This window comes from Triticum urartu, chromosome 1A (assembly GCF_056163025.1).
Source record: "Triticum urartu cultivar PI428250 chromosome 1A, HENAU_Tu73, whole genome shotgun sequence".
Taxonomy (NCBI): domain Eukaryota; kingdom Viridiplantae; phylum Streptophyta; class Magnoliopsida; order Poales; family Poaceae; genus Triticum; species Triticum urartu.
The window spans coordinates 498090068-498106759 of NC_141873.1; the positions used below are offsets into that span (position 1 = coordinate 498090068).

At 41.6% G+C, this 16692-nt stretch overlaps 1 pseudogene; it reads left to right on the forward strand.

The window, feature by feature from the left end:
• Window positions 1-282: 282 nt before the first annotated feature.
• LOC147991948 (uncharacterized) lies at window positions 283-1673 on the forward strand (annotated as a pseudogene).
• The last annotated feature ends 15019 nt before the right edge of the window (window positions 1674-16692 follow it).

Below are 16692 nucleotides of genomic sequence, written 5' to 3' on the forward strand. Positions count from 1 at the left end.
TTTCCCTCATACTAGTTATCCTGGATCTAGGGCTCATGTGTATTCCTCTCGAAAGATTAGAAGTTGTTACTCTGCCACATATGGCATGTTGCAATCTTATCGATGATATCTTCTCAATGTATACCATGGATTCCTTTGTTGCTTTCGAAAAACTTTCTGTTTTCAGTCAAAAGTGCTTCTGTGCATGTTTGTGACCCTATCCTATTTTCCCTCGCATCTATTCTGCTTCACAGGTTGGTCATGGCTCACAGTTCGAAATAGCAGTCTGGTTCTGAAGAAGAAATGCCTCAGTTACCTCCCTTGTCCGAACAAAAGAGATTGACTGGTGGAGGAAAAGCATCAAAGCCACCAAAGATACCGAAGAAGAAGTCTGAATTTGAATCCGACGAAGAGGAAGATGATATTCCCTCAGCTCACAGTCAGCCCGAGGATGAACTACTCACAGATGCAATGACTCTTTTCTTCGATGGAAATCCAACGAAAGGTGGTCGTGGCAGAGAGAAGAATACAACGACAGAGATGTATGATCCCAAAAGCTATAAAACTCCACCTGGGGTTGAAACCACAACCGAGAGAAAAAATAGGCTACAAAGGATTCGCCATCATTGGGTGAAGAAATGGTTCAATTATGAGAATGTTCGAAGGAAATATCAAATTCTGTTTGCGTTCACTCCAGCTTGGAATGATTGTATTAATGATCGAACTACCTCGGCCCAGATGATGAAAAAGTCAAGCCAGCTCCAACTAAAAATGCTCATCCTGACTCCCTGAAAACAACTGTTGATTTTCCTGAAGAAGTGGAAAAGGGAGCCAAGGCCAAAGCCAAGCGTGAATCCAAGGCCACAAAGAAAAATCAAGTCGAACAGAGAAACATTGCGCTAACCCAGCAAGACATACAAAAGAAGAAGGATCGTGCCTCTGCATGAAAGGAAAGCAAGGCAGGGAAGTCAGATTCCCCTCGAGTGTCCCAAAAGAAATTAGTTGCCAGAAAATCCAAGAAGGCAGCTTTTGCCTCATCTAATGAATCCTCCGATGAAGATGCTCCCGAAGAAATACTCATGTATGATCAACGAGCTCTTCTAAACAAGCCATACTAAACTCCCTCACAAGTGAAAGGTTCACCCCCAGTAAGGATGTCACCAAGACTTGCACCCGCTCCAGTATCTGACAAACCTTCAAGTTTTGTCGCCCCGTCTGCAAAGAGGAAGATGCTTCCCAAAGAGAAAGCTGTTGCTTCTGTCAAGAAAGCCAAAACCGGTGTTCCTGCTTCCATGGAGGAATAGAAATATGACTTTGATATCATGATTGATGTTATTGAAAGTGCTGCTTATGATGCAAAATTAGTTGATTTGAGCAGTTTGGGTCTCCATGATGATGTTACCAAGCTGGTAATGAAACATTTCGCTGAGCTAGGAAAAATTACCAAGAAGCTAAATCGGGATATTGAGGACAAGAAAACCCTCGAGCAAATGAGGAGAGATGCCAGTATTGAAGCCAAGGAGAAAAGTCTGAACAAGGAAATTGTTGAGCTCGCCAAAGCTCTCAGCCTTATGAGAAATGGCAAAATTGAGTGGCAATCTCGACTGAAAATGGAAGTGTCTCAACTGTGCGACCGAAGGAATGATGAAATTGAACGTCGGGTAGAACTTGCTCGATGGAAAATAAAGGAATAAAAATTTCATAAGGCTAAGGCAAGAGCCAGCAAGCCGAAGGAAATCAAAGATTGACGCATTCAGAATGTGGTTACTGATGCTCCCATTGTATCAAGTGCCCCTCTGTAGCAAATACCACCATCCCCTCCTCGCGAGGATGAACTCATGCAGCAAGCTGAGCCTGCAGTGGTTATCATTCCTACCTCTGCTGCTCAAGAGACTGATGTTGTTGATATCTTTCTGAACAAGTCGGATGAAGAAAATGCCCAGACCAAGCAGCAAGCCACTGATGATAAAACTAATGAAGAGATTGAGGTTGAAAAGGCAATTTCATCACCTCCGAAGGAAATGCAAGTTGAGCCTTTTGGATCCTACCAGGAGAAGAATGATAAGATTGAGCGGGAGCAAATTGCTTCCCGATAGAATACCACCCCGGTCACCTCATCTGGTGCCCCTACCCAAATGGAGGTTGATCCTGCTCCTGCTTCTACTACTCACCAGTTAGAAGAGGAAGAAAAGAAGTCTAAAGAGCCCATGGCTCACGATGGAGATGTTGCACCCATTGTACCCCAGGAAACCGAGAAAGAAGCTGTTGTGACCCAGGTGTCAGAAGAGGTTGTTGTGCCTCCCATCGATGAAAATGCACCAAAAGAAAAGGCCCTAGTGCCAGACAGTCAGAAAGTTGCTGAAGGAGTTCCAGCGAAGAAAATTGATGGTTAGATAAGTGCCTCAATGCTGTCTGCGCTAGAGAAGTTGAAAAATCCCCTTGCTCCACTAAATCCCATTGATGAAGATATGCCAGCATTTGATGATGCTCAGCCCAAGGCAGTCAGTAATGAAGAAAATTTGAGAAATCCACTAGAGACATTTCCGTTGTTTCCCGCTGAAGATGGTCCAAATGGCCCTGCATTCAATGAGCAGCTTCATCTTTCGAAGCTTGCATTCTTTGGGACCAGTCCTTATGAAGGAGAAAGGACTTCACTGTCACTCAAATTCTGGACTAAAGAACAAGCTGTATATTATGCTCGAATTCAGTTTGGAAAGAATTGAATTTTCAATCACAAGATTCTGAACTTTGCTGAGCTTGAAGAAATGTCCTGGTTCCATCATGCCATCGAGCATATTGAACATGCTTTCCTAAAGGGATTTCTTCGCTTCAATCATGGTTGGAATCAAGAAGTTATCCTTCAGTTCTATGCCACTCTGTACATCTCAGGAGAACTTGGAGATAGCTCTACTTGGATCCTAGAATGGATCACTGGAGAAGAAAAGATTAAATGCTTGGTTGATCAGTTCCTTACTCTGCTAAATCTTCCTCGATGTGAATTTGATAAAGATTGTGAACACAAGCTGCAGTACTGGGAAGTCTCCAAAGAACAACTTCACATGCTAATGGACCCCAAACTAGTTGGAGATGAATGCATTGAAATAGATCCTAAGAAATTGGCCTATGGAAATGATACGTCTCCGTCGTATCTATAATTTTTGATTGTTCCATGCCAATATTATTCAACTTTCATATACTTTTTGGCAACTTTTTATATTATTTTTGGGACTAACATATTGATCCAGTGCCAGTTCCTGTATGTTGCATGTTTTTGGTTTCGCAGAATATCCATATCAAATGGAGTCCAAACGGGATAAAAACAGATGGAGCTTATTTTTGGAAAATATGGAAAATTTGAAAGGAAAATCAACGCGAACCAGTGCCCGAGGTGGTCACGAGGCAGGGGGGCGCCCCCCCCTTAGGGCGCGCCCCCTACCCTCGTGAGCCCACCGTAAGGCGGTTGACGCTCTTCTTTTGCCGCAAGAAAGCTAATATTCGAAAAAAATCACGGCGAAGGTTTCAGGCCAATCGGAGTTACGGATCTCCATATATATACGAAACGGTGAAACAGAGCCAGAAGAGAACGCAGAGACAGAGAGAGACAGGGAGACAGATCCAATCTCGGAGGGGCTCTCGCCCCTCCCGTGCCATGGAGGCCATGGACCAGAGGGGAAACCCTTCTCCCATCTAGGGAGGAGGTCAAGGAAGAAGAAGAAGGAGGGGGGCTCTCTCCCCCTCGCTTTCGGTGGCACCGGAGTGCCACCGGGGGCCATCATCATCACCGCGATCTACACCAACACCTCCGCCATCTTCACCAACATCTCCATCACCTTTCCCCCTCTATCTACAGCGGTCCACTCTCCCGCAATCCGCTGTACCCTCTACTTGAACATGGTGCTTTATGCTTCATATTATTATCCAATGATGTGTTGCCATCCTATGATGTCTGAGTAGATTTTCGTTGTCCTATTGGTGGTTAATGAATTGCTATGATTGATTTAATTTGCTTGTGGTTATGTTGCTGTCCTTTGGTGCCCATCATATGATTGCGCGCGTGGATCACACCCTAGGGTTAGTTGTATGTTGATAGGACTATGTATTGGAGGGCAAGAGTGACAGAAGCTTCAACCTAGCATAGAAATTGATGCATACGGGATTGAAGGGGGACCAATATATCTTAATGTTATGGTTGGGTTTTACCTTAATGAACATTAGTAGTTGCGGATGCTTGCTAATAGTTCCAATCATAAGTGCATAGAATTCCAAGTCAGGGATGACATGCTAGCAGTGGCCTCTCCCACATAATACTTGCTCTCGGTCTTGTAAAGTAGTCAATTGCTTAGGGGCAATTTCGCAACTCCTACCACCAATTTTCCACACTCGCTATATTTACTTTAGCTGCTTATTTACCTTAACAGCCCCTAGTTTTATTTTCGTGCTCTTTACTTTCTTGCAAGCCTTTCCGAAAACACCTACAAAGTACTTCTAGTTTCATACTTGTTCTAGGTAAAGCGAACGTCAAGCGTGCGTAGAGTTGTATCGGTGGTCGATAGAACTTGAGGGAATATTTGTTCTACCTTTAGCTCCTCGTTGGGTTTGACACTCTTACTTATCGAAAACTGTTGCGATCCCCTATACTTGTGGGTTATCAGGAAACAAATAAGTGATGTTCTACATCCTATGCAATTCTCTCACGCCAACCAACAGACCTAATTCTATCAATGGCATCGTGGGAAATGCTCTGTTAGCCATTTCTCAACGAATTCGTTTTGATGTTCCTGATCTATTCATTCACAACTTGGCTTGTGCTGCTGATAGCCCTCAATCATTAAAGCCATATGACATGTGGATCATGTATGCTATTGTGCAACTTCTTGATGAAAAATTCCTCTGCCCTTGTGTGCCGAAAGTTTTCATGCCACCAATTCATGACACTCTCTATATGGTGAAGGATATTGGCAAAGGAAAGGCACCTGTTGACGTTGTTGGCGCTTCTTCTGCTTCTGAGACTGCTTCGAAAGTTAAGAAAGCCAAGGTTGAAATCCCTCGAGAACAAAATCCATCTTTGTATGAGATTTGCATCCGCACTCAACAAGCCCTAGAAAGTCACATCAAGCTCGATCGTAAAGAAAAGCTGGAATTGATGTCTGAGCTGAATTTGCTTCATAATTATGCTCACCAAACCCTTCTACTTGAGAAGGAGCAAAAGAAGCGCTCTTGGACTCTTCTAAGGCAGCATTATTCTCGGAAACAAATGGCTGCTAAAGGCATCAAGAAAGAATATGACTACCTGGAGTTATTTGCAGTACCTCGCATACGAAGACAAACCCCTGTGCTCCCTCAGCGTTCTGCATCCATTGATTTGTTGTTTGTCGAACCAGATGATGAAATCGAAGACACAGTTGGAACAATTATCTTCAAGCCAGATGCACCTGATACGTCTCCAGCGTATCTATAATTTTTGATTGTCCATGCTATTATATTATCTGTTTTGGATGTTAATGGGCTTTATTTTACACTTTTATATTATTTTTGGGACTAACCTACTAACCCTAAGCCCAGTGCAAATTGTTGTTTTTTTGCCTTTCAGTGTTTTGTAGAAAGGAATATCAAACGGAATCCAAACGGAATGAAACCTTCAGGAGAGTTATTTTTGGAACAAATGTGATCCAGAGGACTTGGAGTGGACGCCAAGCAATCAACGAGGAGTCCACGAGGCAGGGGCGCGCCCTCCCCCCCATGGGCCCCTCGTGGCTCAACCTACCTACTTCTTCCTCCTATATATACTCATATACCCTGAAAACATCCAGGAGCACCACGAAACCCTATTTCCACCGCCGCAACCTTCTGTACCTAAGAGATCCCATCTTGGGGCCTGCTACCTCTTGAGCACTGCGTTGGATTTCCTTGAAGAGGAAAGGATGATGCAGCAAAGTAGCATAAGTATTTCCCTCAGTTTTGAGAACCAAGGTATCAATCCAGTAGGAGGCTGCACGCAAGTCCCTAGTACCTGCACAAAACAAATAACTCCTCGCAACCAACGCGATAAGGGGTTGTCAATCCCTTCACAATCACTTACGAGAGTGAGATCTAATAGATATGATAAGATAATATTTTTGGTATTTTTATGATAAAGATGCAAAGTAAAATAAAAGCAAAGGAAAAAAGCAAAGGAAATAACTAAGTATTGGAAGGTTAATATGATGAAGATAGACCCGGGGTCGTAGGTTTCACTAGTGGCTTCTCTCAAGAGCATAAGTAATTTACGGTGGGTGAACGAATTACTGTTGAGCAATTGACAGAACTAAGCATAGTTATGAGAATATCTAGGTATGATCATGTATATAGGCATCATGTCCGAGACAAGTAGACCGACTCCTGCCTGCATCTACTACTATTACTCCACTCATCGACCGCTATACAGCATGCATCTAGAGTATTAAGTTCATGAAAACAAAGTAACGCCTTAAGCAAGATGACATGATGTAGAGGGATAAATTCATGCAATATGATAAAAAACCATCTTGTTATCCTTGATGGCAACAATACAATACGTGCCTTGCTGCCCCTACTGTCACTGGGAAAGGACACCGCAAGATTGAACCCAAAGCTAAGCACTTCTCCCATTGCAAGAAAGATCAATCTAGTAGGCCAAACCAAACTGATAATTCGAAGAGACTTGCAAAGATAACCAATCATACATAAAAGAATTCAGAGAAGATTCAAATATTGTTCATAGATAATCTTGATCATAAACCCACAATTCATCGGTCTCAACAAACACACCGGAAAAAGAAGATTACATCGAATAGATCTCCACAAGAGAGGGGGAGAACATTGTATTGAGATCCAAAAAGAGAGAAGAAACCATCTAGCTAATAACTATGGACCCGAAGGTCTGAGGTAAACTACTCACACTTCATCGGAGAGGCTATGGTGTTGATGTAGAAGCCCTCCATGATGGATACCCCCTCCGGCGGAGCTTCGGAATAGGCCCCAAGATGGGATCTCGTGGATACACAAGGTTGCGGCGGTGGAATTAGGTTTTTTGCTCCGTCTCTGATCGTTTGGGGGTACATAGGTATATATAGGAGGAAGGAGTACGTCGGTGGAGCAACAAGGGGGCCACGAGGGTGGAGGGCGCGCCTGGGGGGGTAGGCGCGCCCCCTACCTCGTGGCTTCCTCCTTTGTTTCTTGACGTAGGTTCCAACTCTCCTGGATCATGTTCGGTGAGAAAATCACATTCCCGAAGGATTCATTCCGTTTGGACTCCATTTGATATTCCTTTTCTTCGAAACCCTAAAATAGGCAAAAACAGCAATTCTGGGCTGGGCCTCCAGTTAATAGGTTAGTCCCAAAAATAATATATAAGTGGATAATAAAGCCTAATAATGTCCAAAACAGTAGACAATATAGCATGGAGCAATCAAAAATTATAGATACGTTGGAGACGTATCAAGCATCCCCAAGCTTAATTCCTGCTCGTCCTCGAGTAGGTAACTGATAAAAATAGAATTTTTGATGTGGAATGCTACTTGGCATAATTTTATTGTAACTCTTCTTAATTGTGGTATGAATATTCAGATCCGAAAGATTCAAGATAAAAGTTTAATATTGACATAAAAATAATAATACTTCAAGCATACTAACAAAGCAATCATGTCTTCTCAAAATAACATGGCCAAAGAAAGTTATCCCTACAAAATCATATAGTCTGGCTATGCTCTATCTTCACCACACAAAGTATTTAAATCATGCACAACCCCGATGACAAGCCAAGCAATTGTTTCATACTTTTGACATTCTCAAAAAATTTCAATCTTCACGCAATACATGAGCGTGAGACATGGATATAGCTCTATAGGTGGAATGGAATGGTGGTTGTGGAGGAGACAAAAAGGAGAAGATAGTATCACATCAACTAGGCGCATCAACGGGCTATGGAGATGCCCATCAATAGATATCAATGTGAGTGAGTAGGGATTGCCATGCAACGGATGCACTAGAGCTATAAGTATATGAAAGCTCAACAAAAGAAACTAAGTGGGTGTGCATCCAACTCGCTTGCTCATGAAGACCTAGGGCATTTTGAGGAAGCCCATCATTGGAATATACAATCCAAGTTCTATAATGAAAATTTCCCACTAGTATATGAAAGTGATATCATAGGAGACTCTCTATCATGAAGATCATGGTGCTACTTTGAAGCACAAGTGTGTTAAAGGATAGTAGCATTACCCCTTCTCTCTTTTTCTCTCATTTTTTTTATTTGGTCCTTTTCTCTTTTTTGTATGGCCTCTTTTCTTTTTTTTCGTCCGGAGTCTCATCCCGACTTGTAGGGTAATCATAGTCTCCATCATCCTTTCCTCACTGGGACAATGCTCTAATAATGATGATCATCACACTTTTATTTTCTTACAACTCAACAATTACAACTCGATACTTAGAACAAAATATGACTCTATGTGAATGCCTCCGGCGGTGTACCGGGATATGCAATGACTCATGAGTGACATGTACGAAAGAATTATGAACGGTGGCTTTTCCACAAATACAATGTCAACTACATGATCATGCAAAGCAATATGACAATGATGGAGTGTGTCATAATAAACGGAATGGTGGAAGGTTGCATGGAAATATATCTCGGAATGGCTATGGAAATGCCATAATAGGTAGGTATGCTGGCTGTTTTGAGTAAGGTATATGGTGGGTGTATGATACCGGCGAAAGGTGCGCGGTATTAGAGAGGCTAGCAATGGTGGAAGGAAGAAAAGTGTGTATAATCCATGGACTCAACATTAGTCATAAAGAACTCATATACTTATTGCAAAAATCTACAAGTTATCAAAGCAAAGTATTACGCGCATGCTCCTAGGGGGATAGATTGGTAGGAAAAGACCATCACTCGTCCCCGACCGCCACTCATAAGGAAGACAATCAAAAAATAAATCATGCTCCGACTTCATCACATAACGGTTCACCATACGTGCATGCTATGGGAATCACAAACTTTAACACAAGTATTTCTCAAATTCACAACTACTCAACTAGCACAACTTTAATATCACCATCTTCATATCTCAAAACAATTATCAAGCATCAAACTTCTCATAGCATTCAACACACTCATAAGAAAGTTTTTACTATTCTTGAATACCAAGCATATTAGGATTATTTAAGCAAATTACCATGCTATTTAAGACTCTCAAAATAATCTAAGTGAAGCATGAGAGATCAATAGTTTCTATAAAACAATTCCACCACCGTGCTCTCAAAAATATAAGTGAAGTACTAGAGCAAAACTATATAATTCAAATGATATAAGCGAAGCACATAGAGTATTCTAACAAATTCAAAATCATGTATGGCTCTTTGAAAATGTGTGTACAGCAAGGATGGTAAACTAACAAATAAAGACTCAAATAATACAAGACGCTCCAAGCAAAACACATATCATGTGGTGAATAAAAATATAGCTCCAAGTAAAGTTACCGATAGAAGTAGACGAAAGAGGGGATGCCTTCCGGGGCATCCCCAAGCTTTGGCTTTTAGGTGTCCTTAGATTATCTTGGGGGTGCCATGGGCATCCCCAAGCTTGGGCTCTTGCCACTCCTTGTTCCATAATCCATCAAATCTTTACCCAAAACTTGAAAACTTCACAACACAAAACTTAAAGTAGAAAATCTCGTGAGCTCCGTTAGCGAAAGAAAACAAAAGACCACTCCAAGGTATTGTAATGAACTCATTCTTTATTTATATTGGTGTTAAACCTACTGTATTACAACTTCTCTATGGTTTATAAACTGTTTTACTAGCCATATATTCATCAAAATAAGCAAACAACACACGAAAAACAGAATCTATCAAAAACAGAACAGTCTGTAGTAATCTGTAGCTAGCGCAAGATCTGGAACCCCAAAAATTCTAAAATAAATTGCTGGACATGAGGAATTTGTCTATTAGTCATCTTCAAAAATAATTAACTAAATAGCACTTTCCAAATAAAAATGGAAGCAGTTCTCGTGAGCGCTAAAGTTTCTGTTTTTTACAGCAAGATATCAAGACTTTCCCCAAGTCTTCCCAACGGTTCTACTTGGCACAAACACTAATTAAACACAAAAAACACAACCAAAATAGAGGCTAGGTAAATTATTTATTACTAAACATGAGCAAAAAGCAAGGAATAAAAATAAAATTGGGTTGCCTCCCAACAAGCGCTATCGTTTAACGCCCCTAGCTAGGCATAAAAAGCAAGGATAGATCTAGGTATTGCCATAATAGTAAGATAGATCATTAAAACTCTTTTCATATTCTCTACGTCCGGCAGAAAGTTTTATTTGAGGCAAGCAAAAGTAATCAAAAGGGCTAAATTTAATGGGACAAAAGTCCCCAAGATCAACCTTGGGAGGTATAGGTTCCTCCTTTGGCCCTTTGCATTGCACAACCAATTCATCATTATAAGTATTCTTTTGACAGAACTTTGTGAGCCTAAACTAAAGAGAATATCCTAATTCATTATTTCGAATGGCCAAATCATCATTAATTTCAGAAATTCTATCAACTAAAACATTGGTAGGAACCCTTTTTCTAAGATTTTCATTGAAAGCAACATAGTCTAGGGATTGAAAACGCATTATTTCTTCTTGATCAAAAAGGATAGCCTCTATGGGAGGACGGCAAGCGTCCACCCTATAATGTGCAAAGATTTCTTTGGCCTCTTTTATTATGAATCTAAACTCATGAGCCAAAAAGATCGTAGCAGCACGCTTAACGGAAGAATGCTCAATATTAGAAAATTCTAGGAAAATCCTTTGTATGCAAGGGTGCATGTGCATGAATTGTCTTTCAAGTTCAACTACAAGCATGGCAATAGCGTCCGCAAGACTACTAGTTCTATGAAGGATAGAACTACCCATAGAAGGCAAAGCACCGGCACAAGTAAAGAAATCTTGGATAACTCCTTTTCCAATAATATTACCACTACCAATACGGAATTTTTTTGTATGTAAGATAGGGGGTTCTTCAGCGGGAGCGTCAGAATTTTTCATGATATTATTATTGTCCAAATCGACAATAATTTCCCCAATTTCAGACATGACGGCAGAAAGAGGCAAATAGAGGAAGAGAGGGAGGATAGAGAGAGAGGGTGAATAAAATGGAAAGGGTGAAGTGGGGGAGAGGAAAACGAGGGGCAAATAATGTAATGCGGAAGATAAGGGTTGTGAAGGGTACTTGGTATGTTGACTTTTGCATAGACTCCCCGGCAACGGCGCCAAAATGGCTCATTGTCGGGAGTCAAATCTTGACTTGCGCGAACCTCCCCGGCAACGGCGCCAGAAATTCTTCTTGCTACCTCTTGAGCACTGCGTTGGATTTCCTTGAAGAGGAAAGGATGATGCAGCAAAGTAGTGTAAGTATTTCCCTCAGTTTTGAGAACCAAGGTATCAATCCAGTAGGAGGCTGCACGCAAGTCCCTAGTACCTGCACAAAACAAATAACTCCTCGCAACCAACGCGATAAGGGGTTGTCAATCCCTTCACGGTCACTTACGAGAGTGAGATCTGATAGATATGATAAGATAATATTTTTGGTATTTTTATGATAAAGATGCAAAGTAAAATAAAAGCAAAGTAAAAAAAACCAAAGGAAATAACTAAGTATTGGAAGATTAATATGATGAAGATAGACCCGGGGGCCATAGGTTTCACTAGTGGCTTCTCTCAAGAGCATAAGTAATTTACGGTGGGTGAACGAATTACTGTTGAGCAATTGACAGAATTGAGCATAGTTATGAGAATATCTAGGTATGATCATGTATATAGGCATCACGTCCGAGACAAGTAGACCGACTCCTGCCTGCATCTACTACTATTACTCCACTCATCAACCGCTATCCAGCATGCATCTAGAGTATTAAGTTCATGAAAATAGAGTAACGCCTTAAGCAAGATGACATGATGTAGAGGGATAAATTCATGCAATATGATAAAAAAAACCATCTTGTTATCCTCGATGGCAACAATTCAATACGTGCCTTGCTGCCCCTACTATCACTGGGAAAGGACACCGCAAGATTGAACCCAAAGCTAAGCACTTCTCCCATTGCAAGAAAGATCAATCTAGTAGGCCAAACCAAACTGATAATTCGAAGAGACTTGCAAAGACAACCAATCATACATAAAAGAATTCAGAGAAGATTCAAATATTGTTCATAGATAATCTTGATCATAAACCCACAATTCATCGGTCTCAACAAACACACTGCAAAAAGAAGATTACATCGAATAGATCTCCACAAGAGAGGGGGAGAACATTGTATTGAGATCCAAAAAGAGAGAAGAAGCCATCTAGCTAATAACTATGGACCCGAAGGTCTGAGGTAAACTACACACACTTCATCGGAGAGGCTATGGTGGTTATGTAGAAGCCCTCCGTGATGGATACCTGAAAGTGCAACAATCCCTAGGTGGTTTCGGTAATTCCTAACAACATATAGCTCATTGAGCTAATGCTATTCCAAGATTAATATTTCAGGAAAAGCTCAATGAATGGCATGGCATGGATGAGGAAAGTGGACCCCTCAAAATACTAAGGACAAAAAGATTGGCTCAAGCTCAAAGCTCAAGACTCTAGATTTTATATTTTAGTGATCCAAGATCACATTGAGTCTATAGGAAAAGCCAATACTATCAAGGAGGGATGAGGTGTTGCTTGATGAGGTTCTTGCTTCATAGTGCTTAGTGATATGCTCCAAAACCCTCAACTACCTTCCCACATCCACATATGACCTAAACCAAAAGTCAAACTCGGCCCCACCAATTCTTTCTATCTGGCGCCACCGAGTTCAGATGTCATAGCCACTGCCACAAACCCTAGGCAAATTGGTCTCACCGATAGGGATCTCGGTCACACCGAGATGGGGTTGCTCTGTTTCCCTTCATAACGTTTCAATCCTACCGAGATGAGCGATCGGTCCCACCAAGATTGCAATGTAAACTCTCTGTTTCCCTTTTGTAACATTTCGGTCCCACCAAAATGAGCAAATCGGTCCCACCAAGTTTACCTGACCAACTCTCTGGTTAGCTTATTACCAAAATCAGTCCCACCGAGTTTTTGTAATCGGTCACGCCGAGATTACGTTATGCCCTAACCCTAACCATATCGGTCCCACCGAGTTGCATCTCAGTCCCACCAAAAATCCTAACGGTCACCATGTTTGCTAAATCGGTCCGACCGAGTTTCTCAATTCGGTCTCACCGAGATTGGTAAATTGTGTGTAACAGTTAGTTTTTGTGTGTAGGCTATATATACCCCTCCACCCACTCTTCATTTAAGGAGAGAGCTATCAGAACATACCTACACTTCCAATACACATTTTTTGAGAGAGAACCACCTACTCATGTGTTGAGGCCAAGATATTCCATTCTCACCATATGAATCATGATCTCTAGCCTTCCCCAAGTTGCTTTCCACTCAAATCTTCTTTCCACCAAATCCATATCATGTGCGAGAGAGTTGAGTGTTGGGGAGACTATCATTTGAAGCACAAGAGCAAGGAGTTCATCATCAACACATCATTTGTTACTTCTTGGAGAGTGGTGTCTCCTAGATTGGTTAGGTGTCACTTGGGAGCCTCCAACAATATTGTGGAGTTGAACCAAGGAGTTTGTAAGGGCAAGGAGATCGCCTACTTCGTGAAGATCTACCGCTAGTGAGGCAAGTCCTTCGTGGGCGATGGCCATGATGGGATAGACAAGGTTGCTTCTTCGTGGACCCTTCGTGGGTGGAGCCCTTCATGGACTCGCTTAACTGTTACCCTTCATGGATTGATGTCTCCATCAATGTGGATGTATGATAGCACCACCTATCGGAACCACGACAAAAACATCTGTGTCTCCAATTGCGTTTGAATTCTCCAAACCCTTCCCTTTACATTCTTGCAAGTTGCATGCTTTACTTTCCGCTGCTCATAGACTCTTTGCATGCTTGCTTGAATTGTGTTAAGATTGCTTGACTTGTGCTAAGATAGCTAAAATCTACCAAAGACTAAAATTGGGAAAAGAATAGACTTTTAATTGGTCAAGTAGTATAATCACCCCCCCCCCTCTAGACATACTTCCGATCCTACAAGTGGTACCAGAGCTTTGGTCTCCATTTGCCTTGATTTTCATAGCTTTTGGAAGTCATAGCCTTGGTTTCACAACCTAGGAGAGTATGGCGTCTAGCGAGGGAAATTACCACCGTAGAGGTCCTTACTTTGATGGTACTAATTTTGCTAGTTGGAAGCATAAGATGAAAATGCATATTGTTGGACATAACCCCGCCGTTTGGGCTATTGTGTGTGTTGGCTTGCAAGGTGAATTCTTTGATGGGAGAGAACCGAATCGTGAAGCTACCACGGAAGAGTTGAAAATGCTGCAATACAATGCTCAAGCTTGTGATATCCTCTTCAACGGATTGTGCCCCGAAGAATTCAACAAAATCAGTCGTCTTGAGAATGCAAAGGAAATTTGGGATACTTTGATTGATATGCACGAAGGTACCGACTCCGTCAAGGAATCCAAGTTGGATGTGCTTCGAAGTCAACTTGACAAGTTCAAAATGAAGGATGGTGAAGGTGTCGCTGAAATGTACTCTAGGCTTGCTCTTATCACAAATGAGATTGCCGGCTTAGGAAGTGAAGAGATGACCGACAGATTCATCATCAAGAAGATCCTAAGAGCCTTGGATGGAAAATATGATACCGTGTGCACATTGATTCAAATGATGCCCAATTACAAAGATTTCAAGCCAACGGAAGTCATTGGAAGAATTGCTGCTCATGAGATGTCACTCAAGGATAAGGAGGAACTTCACAACAAATCAAGTGGTGCTTACAAAGCCTCATGCGAAGCCCCCACATCATCAAGTGAGAAACAAACCTTCAATGAAGAATTGAGCTTAATGGTGAAGAACTTCAACAAATTCTACAAGAGTAGAAGCAAAGAGAGAAGCTCCAGGTCAAGGTCCTACAATGACAAAAGATCTTCTAGTCGAGAGCGAAACTGCTACAATTGTGGAAGGCCCGGACACTATTCCAATGAGTGTACGGCACCCCACAAAAGAAGGGAAGATTCTCCAAAAATAAGAAGTAGAAGAGAAGAATCACCACCTAGAGAAAGAAGGAGTAGAGATGATCGTTATGAATGAAGACCCTCACGGAGAAGCAAGGATTCGGAAAGAAAGGACAAGTCATCAAGGAGCTACACAAAACAAAGACATCAAGCTCATGTTGGTGAATGGGTATCCGGCTCCGGCTCCGACAATCACTCCGAGAGAAGCTATCACTCCAACTCCGAATATACTCAAGATGAAGGTGTTGCCGGTCTAGCACTTGTGTCAACCAACTCCTACGACATATTTGATTCACCAAATGAAGGAATTGGAAGATGCTTCATGGCCAAAGGTCCAAAGGTATCACACCCCGAGTATGTTGATTTCAATAGTGATGAAGATGACTTGTTAGGTGATGATGATTTACTTGTTGACAACTCTAGTGATGAATACTATGATGAAACGTCAATTAATCATGCTAATCAAGATGAAACGAATGACAATGATAAGGAGAAGATTGAGTCTCTAACTAAAGAACTAAACACTCTTAAGTTAGCTCATGAAACTATCTTAGGAGATCATCGAGAACTTTTAAGGACTCGTGAGAAATTACGTTTTGAAAAGCTCAACCTTGAGCAAGAGCATGAGTTCTTAAAGGCAATCAATGATGATCTTCGCAAGAAAAGTTCTTCTTACATTGCCAAGCGTTTATTCTTATCCACTTACATGCCTCAAGTCAAGTCTAGTAACAAGAACAAGAAGGATTCTTCTTCTAGTAGTAACAATAATATTGCTAAATCCAATATTGTTGCTTCTAGTAGTTCTCTTGATTCCACTAATGATTCTCTTAGCCAAGTTACACTTGAGAAAGAAAATAGCTTATTGAAGGGAATCATAGAGAAAGGTGTTTACAAGAGCCTTGCCGGGAGTAAGCAATTCGAGGAAATTGTACGCAAGCAAGGAAGGCACCGGAAGAATCAAGGTATTGGTTTTGAGCGAAAGTTCAATGCCAATGGAGTTGAGTGGGAATAAGATCAATACCCCAAGACAAACTTTGTTCCTCAACAAGAGATGTATGATCCTACTTCTTCCAAAGGGACACAAGATCAAGATGATCTTTCACCACAAGACCACAAGCAAAAAGGCAAGGACAAGCTTCAAGAGGAAATTGATGCATTTGAAGAAGCTCCTAAGGCCTTGGTCAAGTGGGTTCCCAATACTACATCAAGTTCCACTTCATCAAGTACAACTACAACTCCGAGGATTCCCATCAAGATGGTGTGGATCCCGAAGAAGAAGAACTAAAGAGTTCTTGAGGGTGACTCCACCAACATACTTCACTCTTATCATTTTGGCAAGAACAAGTGCAATCAACTTCCACATCTTGCACTAGTTCAAGGAGTCACAAACCCTCTTGTTGGTAAGACAAGGGACAAGGTAACCTAATGCTCTCATAGACATCATCTTGTGTGTGCATCACTCTATGTCTATGGATATCCTTGTTTGTTCCTTGTGGGACTAACCCGTGTAGGTATTGAACGTGCAACTCACTCCAAAGGATAGCTCCAAATGATCTACATCAACATTGAGCATCCACATCTTCAACATCTACATGAA